General features: G+C 35.3%; 2 pseudogenes; both read left to right on the top strand.

Annotated features, from left to right (window-relative positions):
• Nucleotides 1–1,759: 1,759 nt before the first annotated feature.
• On the top strand, nucleotides 1,760–2,939 carry LOC145040261 (RING-H2 finger protein ATL46 pseudogene; annotated as a pseudogene).
• Nucleotides 2,940–4,302: 1,363 nt separating this feature from the next.
• LOC145040260 (mitochondrial carrier protein CoAc2-like) lies at nucleotides 4,303–5,265 on the top strand (annotated as a pseudogene).
• The last annotated feature ends 18,685 nt before the right edge of the window (nucleotides 5,266–23,950 follow it).

Raw genomic sequence — 23,950 nt, 5'->3', positions numbered from 1 at the left:
AATTCTTAAACTTTTTCAAGATCTTTAAGACTCCCACTGACCTCTTGACATATAAGTTTATCTTTGTCAAGAGACATTACTTGACAAACAAATATTCAAGAGTTAGTGCGGTTTCTTATCAAGACAAACACTTCACATAATTGGTCTTAGTTGGTCTTTGTTTTATCCAAAACATCACAAGTTACCAATTTCAAATGTACAACAGTTGAAAACATTTTACTCTACATTTGATAAGTGCTATAAACCTTTCGTAAGATTATGTCACTCAAGCCTCGATCATGGAGAATTACTCTAAGACTCGATTTTGGAACGAAGTATGATTCACCTTTTGATTAACCATTTCAACAATTCACGATTCCTCTTCTTAGCCATACAAATACACTAAGATGTTTTTAAAAGATCAATTGTGATATGGTTTACATAATCATTAAGATGATCATAAAACACGATACTAAAGTACGATCCCGTCCTTTCAGATTGGAGAAACTTTTATCTTTCTGCCTAATTTGATTCTTCTTATTCATCCTGATATACATTGAAACCTTTTCAATGATTTAGAATTATACTAAAACTTGTAAGCATAACCATATTTACTAACTATAATAAATCATGACGAATAGTCTTATCGTTCTTTTGTGGCGGACCTGACCAGTACACAACCAAGTGTACCCGATCCCCTAGTCCTTCACTTGACTCACATATACATGTGAACATGGAATCACTACTAGAAAAACAACCTTTTACGACGCGCAATTAATGACACACACTGATAGAGAACGCGCATTCGTGCGTGCCCTAAAAATTAATGTCAGTTTTCCAAAATTTGAAGGATATAGTACACGCATTTTTGCGCGCCCTAAAATTAGTGTCCAAAAAAACACGGAGGGCACCTATCATAATAAGCGTGCCGTGTAAATGTGTCGCTTTATATTTTTTTTTAGAAAGGCACGTTCTTCGTTGCTTTAATAATCTATGGTGGGAAATGAAAACCCAAAAAATTAAACAGCCCGCCTGATTCATCTCCTTCTAAAATCCTCAAACAAAAAACCCTAATACTCTAGAAAACCCTAATCACCCTTATGGTTTTCTTCTCCTTCTAAAATCCTTCTTCTCCTTCTAAATTAAACAGTCCCCCACCGGATCGCTAAAACAACAGCTACTGATGCACCATTTCACTACCTTTCACTCTCTAAATGTGCGATTGCTCAATGTAATGGCCTTCTAGGGTTCGTTATCCCCCTCCCTTAATGCCTGTGATCGACAATGGAGATGATGGCCACCACTACTACTCCATTACTTACATATCAATCTGTCTGCATACAAATACCTTGTGTACGGAGGGTTTAAGGTTAGTTCTTTAATTCATCATTTTCGTGAGCCAATAACCCTAGCTTCTATCATTACTTCTCGTTCTTCACCGACGATCTCATCTAAACCTCATTCATACGTTATTTTTTTATAATTCTTAAACCCCGCTTCAAAGAATTTGGGTTGCGGACCTCACAAAATCCTTCACAGAACCGGCTATTGGGGGTCTGCGAATCTTCACGTTGACTGCTATGTATATAAATCCACCCCTCATCGTCATCTAAACAAAAATTAACCTTCATACTTCTTCACTCAGAAGTGTTCAGAAACAAGCTCAAAATCTCAACACAAGATCCCCATGATGTCCATATCTCAAAATCTCAATAGAAGTTTTCTAGCAAGAGAACTCTTCCAAACTTGATGATTGTTGTAGCATTTCATAACTACTAACATGCGCCGGATCAAACCCCTCATCAAACAAAACCTTTCTCCTTTTTCTTCTCCTCCCAGTAACCATAAACCTCGCTCATCTATAATCTTCGCTAGAAACAGTGTGATTGTATTGGGAATTGGGTTCGTCATCTGTTGGTTACTTCACTTTCTTGCAAGATACCTCATGAAGAAGAAAACATCATCATCATCTTCAAACTCTCATCGTCAATCTTCAGTATTTCAAGAAAGTAACGTTAATGATGATGTCGCCTACTAGAGACAACTACAACAGCACTTCCATTTACATTCTGGTTTAGATCAAGCTTTCATTGACGCTCTCCCATTGTTTCTTTACAAAGAACTAATGGGGTCAAAAGAGCCCTTCGATTGTGCGGTTTGTCTTTGTGAATTCTCAGAACAAGATAAGCTAAGGTCGCTTCCTTTATGCAGCCATGCTTTTCACATTCATTGTATCGACAATTTGTTGCTTTCAAATTCGAGTTGTCCTTTATGCAGAGGTACACTTTTTACTCCTGGATTTTTGGTTGAAAATCCAGTCTTAGACTTCCATGATGATTCAAGGGAAGAAGATGATCATGTGTTAGGGGTACCTTGTAATTTTAAGCAATCTGGAGGGGGGATTAAAAGTGGGTGTATCCGGTTAGATTTGGCAAGTTTAGAGCCACAAATGGTAAGAAAATAGATGAGAAAGAAGTGGGGGAGACTAGTAACAGTAATCTTGATGCAAGAAGGTGCTTTTCAATGGGATCTTATGAGTATGTGGTGGGAAACTCGGAATTACAGGTGAGATTTTGCCCTAGTAGGGGTAATATTAGAAAAAAAATATTTTGGTATTGAGAAAGATAAGGGGAATAGCTCAGTTGATGGAGGGTAGTGATGGAAAGAAAATTAGTAGTAGAAGCAAAGGTGAAAGCTTTTCTGTATCCAAGATTTGGCTTTGGTCAAAGAAAGATCAACATAAATTTCAAGACGCTTTAGTAACCATATGATTGGTTCTTGAAAATGTAAGGTTACCATCAAGAAAGTTGAATCCTAGTAATTTTCATCGTTAGTTTAGTTCATTGTTTATGGTAATGTGACTTGTACATCATGCTGAGGGAGTTGTACAATTATTTGAATGTGGAAGTTTGGGCCAAGTAATCATCAAGTGTTGATGATTTTTTTATTATCTTTTTTCTTGTGATATTGCTAAATGATTTTGTGTTATTATATGTGACTTGCTTTATTGAACATGACAAAGTGTACTCAAAACAATTTATTTTATTACTGAAATTTGCTTCTCTTTCCTTCCCAAAACATTGTGAATATTATTATATTAGACCCAATGCAATGCCAAATACTGTCAATTCATAAGTTCACTTGACCCTTCTGAGCCTTCTGCTCTCTCTTGCCTTTGCTACAAAATTCGCAGAAACACATAACTATGAGTTCAAGGTATGCCCTTATATTATACATAGTGTACCATAATCTTCATATACATTTTTTGTGTATCTAATGCAGTTGATTATGTTTGTAACTACTTTGATTTTCACAGGTTCAAGAACAAGCAGCAACAAGGCTATTCTAAGTATGTAATTCATGTCCTTTTGGCTGTTTCAACTTATAGCTATTGGCTTAGAACTAGCTGCTGTTTGGGAATCTATCTGTCAAGCACATGTATCAGGTATCCAATTATTAATATATACAGGGACTGTTTCAATTGTTTATAATATAATTAATATTATACTATTTTCATGATACAAAAAGTTATAAATGGAATTGTTGTTAATTATTGGGCTTGTATCAACTTCTCAAGAACTGTTCTAGATAGTGCTGCTCAAAGTTTTTGTCATCAGTTGGTCCAAATGTGCCAAGAATCTGGCATGGTATGTATATAATCAACTCAAATATTATCTTTCATAAATTAAATATTTAAATTATATACAAAAATGTTGGAAATTTCAGGAATTTAAAAGTGAAAGTGTGGTTCCAATCTACTCTGCAAGACAAGATCAGGTCAATAAGGCTTTAAGGCACGTGTATACAGCCATTGTAAAACAAACTTGGAGGAACAGAGTTGGAATTGCTTATTACCATTCTCCCTGACAACAATGGCAGCTTGTACGGTATGTAGCTTTCATATGCTTATCACCCTTCCATTGGAATTAAAAAGAAAACTTTTTTGTTTTGCTTGATAGAATAGAATGGACCATTCCATTCCATTCCTTCCAGCCAAACAGACAGTAAAGTTGCTTGGGTTTCAGGTGATGTGAAGCAGATATGTGAAACGGATATTGGGTTGATTTCACAATGTTGTCTTACAAAATATGTTTTAAAGATCAGCAAACAGTATCTCTCAAATGTCGCCCTCAAAATCAATGTCAAGGTCAGACATTTTTCATGAGAAACTAGGCATTACTAACTCATTGAATTCTATTTTTTTATTTTAGTTTTTTATTACTCAGAAGTCTAGAAAGGATAGTAACCCTTCAATTGATGCAGTAATTACAAAAATAACCTCGGTCTATAGACTATAGTTTACTTGTGTTAAAATAACCTGGAATGGGAAGTGGTCCAGTTGTTGATCTGTTACCAGTATCATTATCTGGAGGAACTGCTGTTCTTTTTACTTATCCACTTGATTTAGTTAGAACTAAATTGGCTTACCAGGTATACGATCATAATTCCCACAACTTTATTTTAACAAATAGCTACATACTTTTTTTAATATGCAAGTGTCTAACTAGCCCAATCATTTTCATCTGATAGTACATGTTGTGGATACTCCCAAATTGAACATGAAAGAAGCCATGAGTAGCGAACATTGCATTCAGAGGAATTAGGGATTGTTTTTCAAGAACTTAAAGAGATGCTTGGATTAGAGGGCTGTATCATGGTGTTGGTATGAATTTTTTTAATTTCTCATACAAAATAAGTTTTTTTTTATTTCTAAAAATTGATTTTTTTGTAGCTCCATCACTCTATGGAATCTTTCCTTACTCGGGTTTGAAGTTTTACTTCTATGAGAAAATGAAAAGCCATTTCCCCATTGATTACAGAAAGAACATCATAGTCAAACTTGCTTGTGGGTCGGTTGCTGGTTTACTTGGTCAGACTTTCACTTACCCTTTGGATATTGTCAAACGCCAAATGCAGGCAATCTTTTAAATCTAGTATATATATATATATATATATATATATATATATATATATATATATATATATATATGTATATCTATATGTATATAATTAAAGTATGAGATTATCAAGATACATGTTGTTTGAGTATTGAAGGTTCAACGTCTACAAGGCTCAAGCTCACAACTGAAAGGAATAATGGGAACTCTTGTTATGATTGTCCAAAAAGAAGGATGAAAACATTTATTTTCAGTATTTAGCATCAACCATCTGAAGGTGAGATTGTTAATTACCTGAAAGGGAGAATTTGTAAAAAGTTAGGACTTAACAAGGAATTTTTTTAAGGTGGTGCCATCAGTTGCAATTGAAGTGCCCTCATCACAGTAATTAGAATTTTAGTAGGGTATTCTTTTGCCCATTAGTTTTAAGGTAATTGAAAATTGTATATTTGATTCTTTTGTAATGTATCCTAGGTTATATTCCAATGTATAGGCATAACTATCCTATCCCCTCTCTGCAATGATTTGAGGGTGAGCTAATAATCCCTTAGATTGAGAAGTCAAACATGGCCTCTTTCAAGTAAATCCCTGATCAATGCAGTTTGGAAACAATGCTTCTTGTTTTTAAGATCTTTATGAAGTCGATTTGCTAAAACTACAAAACATTCTTGCCATTGAAGGAAAGGAAGCTCGGGACTATCTAAACAATGGAGTAGATTTTTCATAACCTACAATCAAAAAATAAACTTGTTAGGGCTAATAACACAACTTCATAACTCATGATCAATTTGTATGCAAAACGCGTTTAAGCTAGCTTCTTTCTTTTGGTTCTGGGTAATTTCTTCTACTTAATCCCCTAACATATTTTCATCTCAAAAGTTGGAATTATATATTTATACATCAACGATGCACTTTTGTTATTCCAGTGACAATTCGGTTATAATTCTTGTTTCATCAAGAACCACATGCTCGCCTACATACGCCTGTTTTTAGGTTTGAATAAAGTTCCTTTCCATTTTGACACGGATTTCAGACAAAATTAAACCTCTCAATACTCTTATCTCTTATATTGTGATATACTGGATATGGTGAACAATCATCTAGATATATGATATGACTTGTTCAGTTTTGATTAGTGGATTGATTCTTTTTGAGGCTTATTTTGCATGAAGTGGTTATCAGGATATATCATACTTGATAAGGTTTGTTCAAAGTTTTATAGGATTAAAGTACACTAAAAATGTCAATGGCTAACTTTTTGGGATTTTTCAGTTAAAATTGTGCAGAAGCATTTCTTATGTTACAGTTGCTGCTCATGCAGATCACACAAGCAGGAGGAAATTAGCACTTTTCCAGGTTCCTTTGTTACTAGGCATTGGGGAAGAAGATACAGTCCTGACTAAGGCAACTGAAAGTGGCGATATTGATCTTGTTTATCTTGTTCTCTTTCATATATGGCAGAAGGTATTTATTGTTTTCTTGTTTGATTAATTATAAAATAATACTAAAATTAAGTTCTCAAATTATTGGCTTGTATAGAGACCAGCATTGGAATTATTTGGAATGATACAAGCTAGACCTATTGCGCATGATCTATTCATACGAGACTCAAGGTATCATATTTTGGCATGGCTAGAAGCTTTAGAGGAAACGAGAATCAAGCAAAAGTAAACACACACAGAGTTGTTGGCACATAGTAAGCTAGATGATGCAATTGTATATAAATGAGTTCATTTTTTTATAACATTTACTCACTTTTGGAATAATTATTTGTATTTGACATATTAGTGAAATGAATTATCTTTGTTATTTATGGTATTTTATTTTGTATTATGAGATTTTTAATATATTATTTAATTTGAAAATTAGTAAATCTATAAATAATATTTTTTTTAAACATTTAAAATTATGATACGCAAAAATGTGTGTCATTTTCATTTATGACATGGCCTTTCTTGACAGGGGCTTTCTTGATACGCATTGCGTGTCATTAACACGAGCGTCGTAAGGTTATGACACGCGAATGCGTGTAGTCTTCCTTTATGACAGGGTCTTCCTTGATACGCATTGTGTATCGTAAATGTGCGTCGTAATTGTGCGTCGCAAATGAGCGTCGTAAATGCGCATCGTCTCTCTTTATGACAGGGCCTTCCTTGACGCGCATTTGCGCGTCGTCTAAGCCTTTTACAACGTGCAATGAGCGTCGTAAAAGGCTGTTTTTCTAGTAGTGAATTAGTCTTAATTCCCCAAAATGACAATTCTCATTCATCACACAATACAAGTTACATGATTCCAAGTTTCTATCCATGTGAAACCTTCATGATGAGAATTTTTCCTTATTTGGTAAATTATGACACTACCACAAATGAAAGAATCAAATCTATTTTCCAATATTGCTATCAGTGGAAACATATAAGCAACAATTTTTCACAAATACCATTGTAAGGAAATTTAAAATAAGATAAAAATCAAAATTTTCTTTTATTTATAAACTTGCAGAAAACTTGTCCTTGCAATGCAAATACATATGAAAAACTATGTTGTTATCTATTCCTAAGCAATTTATCATAACTCTTAAGCAGTAGCTCAAAATTCTGATCATCGAACCATTCGATCGAAATCCATTTCTTCGTGATCAGAATCAGCTAACTCTTCCTTTAAGCTTCCTTTTTCTTCTTTGATCCTTCAAAACATCAAAATGCAATTACACTACATCATGTATTAAGAATATCCAAATAGGATATTAATAAAGTTAAAGTAGAGTCAAACTTTTTGAGTTACCATCCTTATGATCCTTCAGGTAGATACGGCAGCTTCGCAACCAATGCCCCAATCTCTTGGCAATAGAAACATATGGACTCTTTGGGAATGGTACATGGGACAATCTCAGACTTAGCCGTTCCCTTTCCCTTGGAAAGAGAAATCTTTTTTGGACTTCCAATGTTTCCATTGTCATTGTCCATGGAAGTTTAGGAAGTAGATATTCCAATCAAATTTGCTTTACCAGTGCGCCAAATCATTGTTGATTCAGCAACAATTAGCAAATAGGTTAGATCCATAAGGGTCATGTTGTGGTCTATCATATAGTAGTCCTTAATGTACCTGCTGTAGGGTTATGAGCATTGTAACACTCCTAAGTGTACATGCAACCCTAAATACCTTGGATCTATGTTTTCTCTATTATACATGCAAATATGAACATCCAAGGTATTATCCTAATCTAGCATACAAAATAATGGATATAAGAGATAGAATACATACCTTTTTCATGTAGAAAGTCTTCATGAAGCTTGAGTGCCTAGTGCCCCAAGTGTGACACCTCAAATGGTTCACACAACACCAAATACACTTGGAATAACTTGAGAGAATTCTACACTTCATAAAATCGGCTAGCCCTCTCTAGAATAATACTAGTGCCGATTTTGTCAAGAATAATATCTTTATATAGTGTTACAATTAGGGCAAACCCTAATTGTCATGACTTTCCATTTCCTTGGATCCATGGGTTCAAATACACCATGGAGCATCCATGGAGCATCATATGGGTTTTGGCCCAACTAGATAATCCATGGAGCATTAGCCCACCATACAAGTATGGATGATTTACACAATCAACCCATATATTTAATTAGTCTTCTTTTGATCACTTAATTAATCCTAGATTAATTCTTGATCAATACTAATTAAATAATCTTATTATTCTTATTATTAATATACTAGAACTTATAATATATTAATAACCATAAGTGTCTTATTTCTCTCATTATAGTCTATCCAAGTGCATGATGCCATGCAACCCAAATGGACCATGCCGGGTCGGGTCAAGTCTTACCAATTATAGTTATGGACTTAGACATTAATCCAACAGTCTCCCACTTGGATAAGTCTAAAACTATTATTGCGTATGACTTCAGGAACCAACTGGCAATCGTAGCTCTTAAAAGCTTCTGTCGAACTCTGACCTTGTCGATAAACTCTAACCTTTGTCAATGACTTGTCCATTAGATAAGGGATCATATATTCCTCCATTCTAGATATCATATGGACTGAGACATGGATTATAATCATTCTCTCTGTCCATTTGTTGTTTCCCGATTTCCGATTTATGACGACTGACTAATTGAACAAATCAAATCAGTCCTGGCCCGGCCGAGCACTTCCATTTGTCATCATCAAATCATCGAGGGGCCCACAGATATTGCTTTTATCCCGAAGGTAAAAGGAATGGATAAACTTCGACTCATATGGCTTGTTCTACTACTTGTTGAATCATACACAAAGACACGGTTTATAACATCGAGTTACCAATACGTTTTCGTGCAATCAATGTACTATCAACTCATAGTAACAACTCATATCTCTAGGTTTGAAGAATATAAGATATTATCGTCTCATGATCACTCGTGATAAAATCCACGAAGTGATTCCAATGAGCGCGGGTTGAATCCAATACTCAGAACTTATGAGCACTCATGAGTGTTGTAGCCCTTTGTCCAACACCTTAGACCTCTACAAGCCAACCCATGACAGTCTTGATTCATATCTACTTCCAACATATGACCGACTATGGATGGTTTGAATAACTTAGTCATTCCGGAAGAATAACCTAGTTTATTCGGGAAGTCAAAACATGCAAAGTGAAACACAATAATAATTGAATCCAATATGGTATCAAAACCTATGAACATAAATAAAACACCTTTTATTTATCACCATATGATTACACATTATTCATTGTATACTGTTTCAGCTATCAACTTTATTCTTGAATTTAAAACAATAGTTGTCCCATGCTCCAAGCATGTACACTATGTTTTTCTAAACACTAGTCATGCCACACACCAAGTATGCATACTATGTTTGTCTATGATCTTTACTTTGTGAACTAGATCAATTGAACATAACTTCAATGATTCTCTTTTCACACTCCCAAATCCTTACTGCAAATGCAAGAATTCCAAATTCATGCCATTTACTGAAATCTGTTCGATTCTAAACTTATATGCATTGATCCTCTTGTAACGATTATGCACAAATTCACAAAGACTTGGCAACAATCATTACAAAGTATTCCAAAGGAGACCGGCTCCTTGGAAACATCCTTCTTGCATTAAGTTTCCTTAATCTTACACAGATTGAAAAATCCTAACTTTGAAACATTTCTAGATTCCATTTTGACTATCACTTCTGAACAAGAGTTGCCTCCTTACAGATTATGTCAATATGGTCCTTCCAGAATTATCACTATACTTCCAACTGTCCTTGAGCAACCAATCTTTGGTAAACCTTAGATTGTCCTCGACAATTGTTTAATCCTTTTAGTCATATCCAGTTCTAAACCTTTTTCCCTTCTTAATGCCCCAGGCATTTGGAAACTTTTAGAATGGATAACTATAGCACATGTAATCGATCCTATATCCGAAGCATATGGGACATGATTCATGATGTCTCACATAAAGACTAAACCAGTCTTTTGCTATAACATTTCCATTTCTATTTGCCAAGTTCTCATAATTCAGATTATGAAAAGGGATGTCGTAATCATAATCGAATTTTAGAATGCAAATAATGGACCCATATACAGAATTTCCTTATGTTGAGCCATTCCAACATGAAATTCATATATATCCTTGACTAAATGATTAAAACCTCACGATCTAAGCTTATAGATTTGAGATGAAGTATAATTTCCTCTCCCTTAATTATAGCAAAACAACTTTTCCCAATTGAAACCTTTTGTTTTCTACAATTAACATTGCTAGCTTGCAATACTTATCATAATTATCATGCTCCCACTAACATGATGATTATTAGAATAACACTTATGCTCCCACTAGCTTTGACATGTACTCAGAAATCAGTTAACATTCTTACCAAAGTTCAGATTTCTGATACTAGATTGTTTTGATAAAACTTTATCAAAATCATACACATTCCCTTAGATAGCACACTTGCGTATCTAAACAATTATGAAGAGGGATGCCGTAATCATAATGGTTAGACCTTTTTGCCACTTCTCACAAGTCCAGGTTAGTGCGCCGGTTAACCACACACGCTCCACTAACGACTTTGAGAATGCAAATATCACAATTGCTATCTAGCTAAAATCTACTTAGTGAAAGTGTTTCCTCACCATCATTTTCATGAATCGGAGAGAACCCTTATGACACTTACATTTAATGGTGTATGTGTTCTTATCCATAAGAATTGTCATAACCATAGTCACAAGACAAGGATAATGACAAACCCAAACTCATATGGACTAAACTCAATCTTAATTTCTTGCCACCTGGCAGCTCAAGGGCCTGCCATTGCTTCCAAGTTGTTGTGCAACCAATTGAGAACTCTAAGAACTCAACTTTAACTGGAATGGGCACAGACTATGTCAACACGATAGGTTATAAACCTCAAGTCGTGTGTTAGTGAAGAACTTTAGGTTTTATTCTTGATTAGTTCTTGAGACTTTCAAGACCTTTAAGACTCCCACTGTCCTCTTGACCTATAAGACTCCCTTGTCAAACATCCAAGAGATAGTGTGGATTCTAACCAAGACAAACACTTCACACAATTGGCCTAAGTTGGTCTTTGTTTTATCCAAAACATCATAACTTACCAACTTCAAATGACCAAGAGTAGGACACTTTTACTCTTACATTTGACACGTGTTTTAAACCTTCTTAAAGACATGTCACTCAAATTACAATCTTGGAGTATGACTCTAAGACTTGTATTGGATCGAAGTATGACTCATCTTCTTGATTTAACCATTTCAACAATTCAAGATCCCTTCTTCTTAGTCATAAGAATGCACTAAGACTTCCTTAGAGAACTAATTTTGATATGGTTTCTAAATCATTAAGATGATCACAAAACTAATACTAAAGTACTCTCCCATCTTTTCAGATTTGAGGAATTTCTATCCTTCTGCCTAATTAGATTCTTCTTATTTGCTCTGCCATGCATTGGAACCTTTTCCAATGTCTCAGAGTTACACTTAAGCTTGTAAGTATAATCATATTTACTAAGCTTTAGTAAACTATGATGAATAGCCTTAAATCTTTTGTGGTGGACTTAATCAGTGCACATGACTATGTACTCGATCCCCTTAGTCCATTACTTGACTCACACATCCATGTGAACAAGTAATTAGTCTTAATTTTTCCAATACTTGAAAGTTATCATTCATCATGCTATACAACTTGCATGTTTCCAAGTCCCGGTCCAATTGAGACTTTGGATGATGAGAATCTTTCCTTATTTGGTAAATTTAGACATTACCACGAATGAAAGAATCAATTTCATATTTCCACTCTTGCTATTAATGGAATCATATAAGCAACAATTTTTCCTCAAATGCCATTGTAAGGATATTTTAAAATAACTAAAATCAGAAATTTTCTTTTATTTTAAAACTTTGCGGAAAAACTTATCCTTACAATCCATATGAAAACTTGTTGTTATCTATTCCTAAGCAAGATCTCATAACTCCTAAGAAGTAGCTCAAGAATCCGATTTTCAAACTACGCGATGGAAATCCATCTACGCGATCAGATTCAGCATATTCTTTCTTTAAGTTTCTTCACTTTTCTTTGATTCTTAAAACATCACCATGTGACCCAGTCACATCATGTATCAAGAATCTCAGAATAGAAACTTAACAGAGTTAGATAGTGGACTTTACCTGAAGTAGAGTCAAACTTATTGACTTTAACATCCTTAGGTAAATTAGGCAGCTTCGCAACTAATGACCCTTTCTTTGGCAATATAAACATATGGACCCTCTGATAATGGTACACGGGACTATTACAGACTTAGCCTTTTTCTCTTTACCATTTGGTCAACCTAGTTGACTATGGTCAATGCCTTTCCATTGGGAAGAGAATGCTTTTTTCTGTATTTCCAGTGTCACCATTGTCAATGTCCATAAAGTTTCAGGAAGTTGATCTTAACAAATAGATAAGATCATTAAGGGTCTTGTCATAGTCTGTTTCATAGGTGTTCCAAAAGAACTCACTATGTGACTTAGAAAGTAGTTGAACCACCAACTTTCTCAAGACTTTGACACCCAACTCTCCCGGCTTGTCAATATGTGACTACATCTCCAAGATGTGATCACACCTAGACCTTGCCTTGCCAATAGGGTTTGAGTGACTTTTGAACTTGTGGGTTGGGAGAATAATTTGAAGGAGGTGAATGAAGTATGATTTCCAAGGGACATCATCTTTATTTAGGAAAGCTTGTTTCAAGAGATTTGGGAAGATCATAAATGTCTAAACCATACATGTTTTGGGAGATATTCAAGATAGTTGATTTAAAGTCCTTAATATAACACCCAATATGAAATATTAAGGCTAGGACCCATCAAAATATTTTATAACTTAGAAGAGGTATGCCGTAATCCAAGCTATAAAACAATTTGAAGGTAGGTGAATGACGATTCACCAATTTCCACCAAGACAAACGAAATAATAATTAGGTTTTAATTGGTTTTGAAACTCCTAGATCTTTGAGATTCATTGAGCTATTCAATGGCATGTTTCAATCTCGAGTGTGCCCTTCAGGTTTTGTGACTGGGATGTCGAGGATCACAAAACAAGGTGTGAAGTAACCATGCAAATTACTTGGCACCCTTAAGTGTTTACCCCTCAATCGATGTGCCGGTTAACCACACACGCTCCATCGATACTATGATAAACATTAAGTTACCCTTTGCCTACCTTGTTAAATACGAGTTAGTGTGCCGGTTAACCACACACGCTCCACTAACCGACTTAAACAAAGTGCAAAGTGTAATTTCATGGATTAGCACCTTATTCACATTTTCCTAAGTAACTAAGATTGCGAATTATTAAGAGTTTAGTTACTTAGTATTTATCATTAATACTTTTAAAGAAGGTAGAATTATAGTCCTGTCAAAACCCATTCAGCTAACGACCCTCCACCAGTCAAGCAAGCGGTGGGTGAGAGTGGACACCCATTAAGTTGCCATTTTATAGGCAACAACCTTATACCCACCTTATAGACCGGCTTCGTGAATGAGGCGTACTAGTGGTAAGACCGACTTTACTCTTATACATACATATATATATATATATATATATATATATATATATATATATATATATATATATATTATTAACTTACAATATTATAAAGTATAAGGGTTGAATTTTAACTTTTAAAATTTTAAGGGCTAACTTGGAATTAAAGTATTCATAAGAGAAAACTTTACAACTTCTAAAACTTGAGGGCAAGTTTTGAAACTATTCAAAACTAATTAATTCCATAACTTATGTATTTAAAGTAGTTTTAATCCAAAAACTCTTCAAGTTCCATAACTTGAGGACAAATTATGAAAGACTTTAAACTAATAAAGAATTAACTTTTCTTTATTTTTATAACTTATGGAATTAATTAAGGTTACATTTTTTTTTATTTAATGAAGAGACTCTTGGTCCTCCATAACTTGAGGACAAATTATTGAGTCATAACTCCAATTAATTAGAACTAGACTCTTCATTTTTTGTAACCTTTGCCAATTTTATGAGTTTTATGAGTCTTTAATGTGACTCTCCATGTAACTTGAGGACAAGTTACACAAACACATTTTATACTCAACTCTTAGATTAAAATGGATTGAAAACAACTATTTCAATTAACTTTTCTATTAATCTAAGAAACTCATAAGAACAAGATAATTCAAATCAAACTTTTTCATGTAATTAGTCTAACCTTTAAACTAATAAAAAACATGAATCTATTGACAATTATCTTTGAAAATGGATTAGCATGAACATTACCACATTAAAAAAAAAACAAGTTTATAAGTTCAAAAACAACTTAGGGTAATGTTCCTAGTCCATTTCTAGCCAAAAACCTCGAAAATATGTTGTATGGGGTCCAACTCGTCGAGTTCATGAACATAACTCGGCGAGTTGGATGCATTTTGCCTTGGACTCGGCGAGTCTGCTGGGCTGACAGCACCAATTTCGATTTTTCAGCTTCTATTGCAGGTATAACAAGAAAACAAGCCTAGGCTCTGATACCACTGTAGGGTTATGAGCATTCTAACACTCCTAAGTGTACATGCAACCCTAAATACCTTGGATCTATGTTTTCTCTATTATACATGCAAATATGAACATCCAAGGTATTATCCTAATCTAGCATACAAAATAATGGATATAACAAGATAGAATACATACCTTTTTCATGTAGAAAGTCTTCATGAAGCTTGAGTGCCTAGTGCCCCAAGTGTGACACCTCAAATGGTTCACACAACACCAAATACACTTGGAATAACTTGAGAGAATTCTACACTTCATAAAATCGGCTAGCCCTCTCTAGAATAATACTAGTGCCGATTTTGTCAAGAATAATATCTTTATATAGTGTTACAATTAGGGCAAACCCTAATTGTCATGACTTTCCATTTTCTTGGATCCATGGGTTCAAATACACCATGGAGCATCCATGGAGCATCATATGGGTTTTTGCCCAACTAGATAATCCATGGAGCATTAGCCCACTATACAAGTATGAATGATTTACACAATCAACCCATATATTTAATTAGTCTTCTTTTGATCACTTAATTAATCCTAGATTAATTCTTGATCAATACTAATTAAATAATCTTATTATTCTTATTATTAATATACTAGAACTTATAATATATTAATAACCATAAGTGTCTTATTTCTCTCATTATAGTCTATCCAAGTGCATGATGCCATGCAACCCAAATGGACCATGCCGAGTCGGGTCAAGTCTTACCAATTATAGTTCTGGACTTAGACATTAATCCAACACCTGCCATATGACTTAGGGAGTGACTGAAGAACCAAGTCAACAACCATCTTCCTCAAGACTTCGACACCCAACAATCCCAGCCTGTCAATGTGTGACTTCATATCCAAGACATGTGCACACACAAACTTTCTATCCTTGTGTTTTCTATTTAATAGGGATTGAGTGATCTTGAACTTTTCAAGTCTTTGAATTTGTGGGTCGGGGAGAATAATTGGAGGAGGTCGAGGAAGTGAAGTATGATTTCCACTTCCACGATCCAATCGTGAAACATCATCTTCAAGAGGAAAGCTTATTCCAAAAGATTTGGGGAGACCATAATTGTCTAAACTAGACATCTACATGGGAGAAATTCAAGTTAGTTGATCTAAGTCCTTAACATAACACCCAAATTAAATATTAAGGCTAGGACCCAATACAATATTTTACAATTCGGAGGAGGGATGATGTGACAACCCGAAATTTCTATCTGTTCAATAGATCTATTCAATCAAAGTTAGACTCGTTTTGCTATCTTTTAACACTGTTTAGGGTTTATTTGAGTGTTCTAAACCTAGTACTATCAAGTTAGGAGCCTAGAAGTGGGATAACACAATGCATATCAAGCAAAATCGGGCCAAACACTCCAACAAATGGAGTGTGCGGCCGCACACTTGAGTGTACGGCCACATAGGTGTGTGCAGCCTCACACCCATCCCACCCACACACTCCCTCCTATAAATATAACCCTTAGCCATTTTTTAATACTTTTACCACTCCTTCAAAGCTGGAACTCGTTTTCTCTCAAGTATCATCCACATTCATCTTCAAATCTTCAAAACAAGTGAGTATTGCTTCCTTGATTCATCAATAACTTGTTATATGCCAAGAAAACTTGAATATTTGCATGAAAAAACACCAAATATTATGATCTTCAAGTGTATACGGCCGCACACACCCTGTATATGGCCACACACACCATGTTCAACCATACACACCCTTTTTAGGTCCTAAAATGGCAACAAACTCCATATAAGGCTAGAACATGAAGTAAGAAACCTTTCTAGATGAGTCCTAAGGCCTCAAAATACGTTTTAACACACTTCATGGGGAGTGTGCGGCCGCACACATAGCCTGGCCGCACACCTTGGCCGTACACCCACTCATATGGTGTATTTTGACCATACACTCCCTTGTATAACCATATACCCCTCATATACATTGATATATGGTTGTAACACTTCAATATAAGTGTTTATTAGTCCCTAAGGTGCCCCAATCTAATAACTAGTGGTTAGAAGCACTAATTGTATGCACATATATGTCATTGTATGGTTAATAGGATCCGTTTGTGCTCAAATCCGCGATTGACACTCAACTTCCTAAACCGATCCTATAGTCGCGTCACTCACTATAGGTGAGTTCATACCCGTTAATCAACCTTATAAATGATTTTAAATGCTTTTATATGGGGGAAATACAAGTTGAATATCATAGTTGTTATATCAATCACATGTGATTAATAACTATCAAACATATCGATTTACTATACTTTCAAACTGTTTTACTAAACAAATGATTTCAATCTGCTTATCAAACTCCTTTACATGTTAAACTCTTTACTAAACTCACTTTTATGTACCAAACCTTTTCTATTATAGCTTTCAAACTTATCTATTGTTAAAACAATGTCTGTTACATATATATATAGTTATATAAGTAAGGATTAAAGGACTTAGGACTACCAACTCACTTTATTTCTTGTTCCTTGTTTGGTTGTGGACTTAGAGTACCCTGTTGTTTGTCTACGTGTCGTTGGATCCTTAGTTATATATTATGTACATATGTATAGATATAAAGACTTTTATCTCAGTTCAATACATTCAGTCATACAAACGATTCTACTAGTAACTATAATAGGTATAATTAGGGATATACTACTCATTACTTCTAGTTCAATGAAGAATACAAAGATTCAGTTCATTCATGAGTCAATACTTACTATTATGAGAAACTATACAACTATACTATGATGAGAAACTATACAACTATACTATTATGAGAAACTATACAACTATACTATGATGAGGAACTATACAACGATACTATTATGAGAAACTATACAACGATACTATGATGAGAAACAATACATTCACTACACTAGTACATACATTATTACATATACAAGTATACTATAACATAAATGTGAACCACTGTTTCGGGGCATGTCTTCCCTGACATGGCCTGATTTGTAACCAGAATCTCCTAGAGGGAGAGTGTGAGTTTTCGTATAGATCTATACCGGATTGATTATCCTACACCTTGTTGCTAGCTACAGTGGGACCTGTAGGTCTACGGGTATTACTTTCGACATCTTACACCGTCGTGTTCAAAGTCGATAGCATGGTACAATTAATCACATAATACCTTAACATAAATACATTTTGAGGTAGTTAGTACAACAATAGTTACTATAATACAACGCTACAATACTACATTAATTTACCCTTTGCATTTATTTTGTGATCATTTCACATAAATAACAATGTATAAACTATATTTTGATAATGATGGTTACACTTGTTGGGATAAATTATACACTTTTACAAGAAAAAAACATACAAAACAGTCGTGTCTTGACAGAAGGCTACTTTTAGTAGAAAATATAGGATTTTCTAGGAGTTACAAACATTTACAAACATTCACAAATTTTTACAGGCATTCACATGCTTTTACTACAAACGTTTACAAACTCATACTTCAAACACTGTTACAAACATTTTGATTCAAACAATGACACTAAAATACTTATGAACTCACCAGCTCTAAAGCTGACAAACTCTTTCAAAATAACTTGTATTCTCAGGTCATCAGTAGACATGTATCATTGCCAACTTTTGAGAAGACATAGCGCATTCAAGATTCATCTTATATTTTGATTTACCTTTTGGTGTCATTTAAACTATACATAACACACTTGTATTAAAATACATTATTTAATGCAATGGATGATGTTGTTTGCTTGTTTACTATTATTCTGTGTTATGATACTATACATGACGTCCTCCACCCCAGAATGTTTTCTGCCATTCCCGTTTTAGGGTGTGACAGATGCTGTAATCCGCATGCAAAATATTTGAAGCTAGGTAAATGATGATTTACCAATTTCCACCATGAAAAATGAAATTGATAATTAAGTTTTAAATGGATTGAAATTCCTAGATCCTTTGGGACTCATTGAACTTTTCAATGGCATGTTTAAATCTCGATTGTGCCTTCAAGTTTGTGACTGCGATGCCGAGGATCACACACAAGGTGTGAATAACCATGCTAATTATATTGGTACACCCAATGTTACAACCACCTAATCAATGTGTCGGTTAACCATACACACTCCATTGATTTATGATTAACATCAAGCTACCCTTTACCACACACTATCAGTCCCAGATTAGAGTGTCGGTTAACCACACACGCTCCACTAACGACTTAACAAGGTGCAAAGTGCAATTTCATGGGTTAGCACCAAATTCACTTTTTTCCTAAAGTAAATAAGATTGGGAATTTAATAAAATTTTAGTTACTTTATAATTATCATTATACTTATAATGAGAATTAATGTCCTATCCTACCCGTTCGGCTAACGGCCCTCCACCAGTCAAGGAAGCGGTGGGTGAGAGTGGACACGCATTAAACTGCCAATTTATAGACAGTAACCTTATACGCCCCCCCCCCCCCCCCTTATAGGGCTTCGTGAATGAGGCTTACTAACGGTAAGAGTGACTTTGTTCTTATACATATATATATATATATATATATATATATATATATATATATATATATATATATATATATATTAAACCTATAATATTATAATAGTATAGGTGCTGAATTTTTAACTTTAAAATTTTATGGTTTGGAACTAAATGTTTCAAAGTGAGACTTTGCATTTACAAATTACAAAACTTGAGGGAAATCTTTGAACTATTCAAAAAAGTTTTGGATTTTCTTAACTTATGAGTTTAATAAAGGTTTTATGAAAAGACTCTTGACATTACATAACTTGAGGACAAGTTATAGAGTTCATAAAACCATTTATGTAAAAGACTCTTCAAGTTCCATAACCTGAGCACAAGTTATGGAAGACTTAAAACCATTTAAGATGACATTCAAAAATGAGACCTTTAATTTTCCATAACTTGAGGACAAGTTATGGATTTCATCAAAAGCATTTAGATCAAAAATTCTAACTAACAAAATCAAAGAATTTGTCTATGACCTAATTAAACTCATAAATTAAGATAACTCATATCAAACAAATTTCAAGAAATTAGTCAAATCATATAACCTAATACAAATCATGAAACTTTGACAATTATCTTTTATTTAGGATGAGAATCATCATTCCCATATCAACATAATCAGATTTTATGAACTAAAACATTTTGTGGTAATGATTCTAATCCAAAACATGCCTAAAACTCGAAAAATTGTTGTCTGGACAGGCAACTCGTCGAGCCCATCTATGGACTCGCCGAGTTCATGCCCAAACTCATCCTACTCATCGAATTCAAAATCGGAATCATCGAGTAGGGCAATCAGATAGCATTTCATCTTTGAATAATAACACATTTTGCATCAAATATAACAGAAAACCACCCATGGCTCTGATACCACTGATGAGTTTTGTATATTACAACATCCTATGGTGCACATACAACCCTAACTGATTTGGATCTATGTTTTCTCTAATTATACATGCAATATTGTTTCCAAAGCTTTAATCCTACAACTAGCTTACAAATAACATAAACAACATAAAATAATAGTTAGGAGTTTGCCTCTTTATGTAGCTTGTAGAACTTGTTGTGTTTGGCCTCTAAGAACTTAGCACCAATAGTATGAATGCCTCAAATGGAATCACAACACACCTAGGACAAATGATGACTTTTGAGAGAGTATTTCTTGCACTCAAAACCGGATCATGAACTCCAAGAACATGTAGTATCGATTTTGGCTATGGAGTAAAATATTTATATGTAGGATTCCAAGGGTCATGGGTAAACCCTAATCCATACTCATGGGTTTATGATCCATGGTTCATGTGGCCCAAATCTTTATGTATCCTTACATAAATCTGGATCAATAGCCAATCCATATGTTTCACTAATTACCATAATTAGTCCCCATAGTTTTAATTAGTCTCTTTCGATCACTAAATTAATTCCAAATTAATTCTTGATCAATACTAATTAAATCATATGATTTCATATTAATATATTAGAACTTATAATATATTAATACATCATAAATAACCTATTTTTCAAAAGTCCATCCTATCAAATTGTCCTGGTGATATGCAACCCAAAAGGACAATGCTACTCTTAAGTCAAGTATATACTAATTACAGTTATGGGCTTAAACACCTAATCCAACATAAGGGACAATCGGCCTTTACATGGACCACCTGCTCCCAATGGTAACAAATCATGGGACCCGCTGACGAGGCCTACTAATGGCAATCTTGTGCATAGTGCCCCACCTTGCCACTTTTGTGGCAACCAATAGAAAAAAGATCAGCAAACCCATCATGAACCTTACCGAAGTTTCCATAAGTGTGGCCCCTCAGACCTCCTGATCGTGAATCAGCAGGTTTGAACTGCTTCGCTGTAGGTTGTGACTAAACCGGAGCCTGATGCTGCACCTGGAACCAAATCGATCCTGAACTACACCTTCCTCTTGGGAGGCACAATGGGTAAATCCTCCAGGAAATCACCAGCAGATTCTCTCACAACAAGCACACATCCAAAATCGAAATCTCCTTCCCAACCTAGGTATCAACCACATATGCAAGATAACCCATACACCTATGTTGTAGATATTGTTGGTCCTTGGTAGCAGAACAAAAGGATGATCTAATCCTGGTACCCTCTCCATAAATAAACAACTTTGCCTCACTTATAGTTTGAACTACCACCCGCTAATCCTTGTAGTCAATCACATCACCAAACCTGCTTAACTAATCTATCATACTATCACACACACATCACCCACATGGGAATAGGAATCAAATCAATCAAATAAGTAACCCTAAAAATCTCTAAGACACTACCCTGATAAATGCTCTATGCTGAAACCTAGTGTTTGTTGGAAATAGAAACCCACAATGGACACTCCAAATCTCCAAGAGTCATATCAAAAACCCTTCTGAAAGACTGAGATACAAAAAACCAACTCGCACCTGAGTCAAATAGCACAAGAGCAAACAAGGACTCCACTAAGAAGGTACCTAACTTAAATACAATTATAAACATACAATTAAATGTCTTGACAGAATAATAAATGAAAGCATAGTAGTAACTACGTTTCGCGCCGCATTGTCCTCCTTTGTCGTAAGCTGGAAAGCACGACCCCAAGCCCTGTAGGGCTTCTCCTAACCTTGGTATCCATCTGTGATCCTAGGAGTGGTAGTAGCTAGTGCCTGCATAGGCCAAGCAACAAGTTAGGGACAATTGGCCTTCACATGTCCCAACTGCTCGTAATGGTAAAAAATCTTGGGACCTACAGGCGCGGCCTACTGACAACAATCTCGTGTATAGTGCCCCACCTTGTCATATCTGTGGCAACCAACAAAAAAATCGGCAAACCCATCATGAACCGTGTCACACTTTCCATAAGTGCGGCACCTCGGACCTCCTAATCATGAATTGGCAAGTTTGAATAGCTTCACTGCAAGCTAGGACTGAACCGCAGCCTAACACTGCTCCCTCGCCTGCGTCTCAATCTCAATCTTCTGTCTCATCGCGACCTCTTGGATCTCAACGAGGGTACTGTATTGTTGGTTAGAAACAAACTGTTGAATATCCTTCTTGCATATGCTCAAGTACCAAATCATCTAAGCCTGCACCGAAGCAGCAAACTCAGGACAAAACAAAGCCCTCTCAGTGAACATCTTGGTGATATATGTCACTGTCTAAGTTGACTGCCTCAGATCCAAGTACTTTTGGACCAATCTCCTCGTCTCCACTAGGGGAACATACCTTGTATAGAACATCTCCAAAAAATGCTCCCAAGTCACTATAACCCTCTGCTCAGGAGTGTAATAACCAATCACCAATCTCCATCAATCATTCGCCCTCAACCGGAGAAGGTTCAAGGCACACTTGACCTTTTGGTTATCCGGGAAAGAATATATGAAGAAAAAACACTCCACGTCAGAAAACCATCCCATTGCCACAATCGGGTCCTAAACCTTATTAAACTCTAGGTTCTTCATATTACGGAAGTCCCAGTATTGGAAAACTCTTTCCCCTCGAACCCCTATGGTAGTAATAGCCTTGGTAGTTGCAACAGCAGCAACTTCAGAAAGAGCACCATAACGATCATCAAAGAGCTCAATCATAGCAATCTTAATATATCTAAACAACTACATAATAGCTCCCTGGATAGCAGTAGCCACCTCAGCAATAATCATCTCTTGTGTCTGATCATCATTCATCCTTGTTCTATCCTAGCCACTCGTACCAAATCCAGAACCTGATCCCCTCGTGAATACCATACTGAAAATAAACCATAATATATCAGAAATTTCATCAAATAACTACATGCAAATATGAGCCTTCAATCTGACCAGACCGTCGCGTCGGGCCTACAAGCTATTTGGACCGATCTCTGGGCCTTCAGCCTGACTGGACCGCCTTGTAGACCTTCAGCCTATCCGGTCCGCCCTGGGTACCTTGGACTTCATCACAGAGAATGACCGCCTCAACACAACCTACCATAACACATCAACATATATCATAACAATCAATAGCCAGTAAATACAGGTAGTACTATAGATCTACCAGTCTAACACATATCTAATAATATAGGTAATCATGCAGATCTACCAGTCTAACATGTATTAACAATCATCAAATAACTATACATATCTACCACATATTCAACATAACATCAATATACCTGGATATCAAATCTAGTGGGCCGGCCTTAGTGCCTTCGACCCACAAGTACAGTGAGGAAAACTCACCTCATAATTTGAAAAGATCATTAAACAGAACACAGCTCCGAATATCAGCTCAACCGGTCACCTAGTCATTGGAACATAACCAGACTCAACTTATAATCAAAATACCCAAAATACCCTTAGGTCATACATGGTCAAACCCTGGTTAAAGTCAAAAACCATAAAGTCAACAGAGTCAAATCAACTGAGTCTGTACGTGAGGCATACTTTATACCTTCTAGAGATGTAGGAGGGCGCAAAACTTCTAGATCCAAGGTTA

This window comes from Lactuca saligna, chromosome 4, assembly GCF_052625555.1.
Source record: "Lactuca saligna cultivar CGN05327 chromosome 4, ASM5262555v1, whole genome shotgun sequence".
Taxonomy (NCBI): Eukaryota; Viridiplantae; Streptophyta; class Magnoliopsida; order Asterales; family Asteraceae; genus Lactuca; species Lactuca saligna.
This window is presented reverse-complemented; position numbering and strand designations above follow the sequence as displayed.